Genomic DNA, 227 nt, shown 5'->3' on the forward strand with positions numbered 1-227 from the left:
GGCGGCGGTGAGGGACGGGCTGTTTCCAGCGCACGTCCAGGAACAAGGGCGCCGAGCCGGGTGGGCAGCGCCGTAGTTTCTTAAAACTCACGTTGAAGCGGGGAGGGAGAGAGCAAAGGTCTCCGGAGGCGCTGGGCCCGGGTTTCGGGCAAAGGTACCGCTCCACTGGGGAGACCAGCTTGCGGCAGGGGGGGAAGTGCCATCCATCCGTGAGCTGCCGCCTGTAG

This window comes from Phaethon lepturus, unplaced genomic scaffold (genome assembly GCF_000687285.1).
Source record: "Phaethon lepturus isolate BGI_N335 unplaced genomic scaffold, ASM68728v1 scaffold44228, whole genome shotgun sequence".
Classification (NCBI taxonomy): Eukaryota; Metazoa; Chordata; class Aves; order Phaethontiformes; family Phaethontidae; genus Phaethon; species Phaethon lepturus.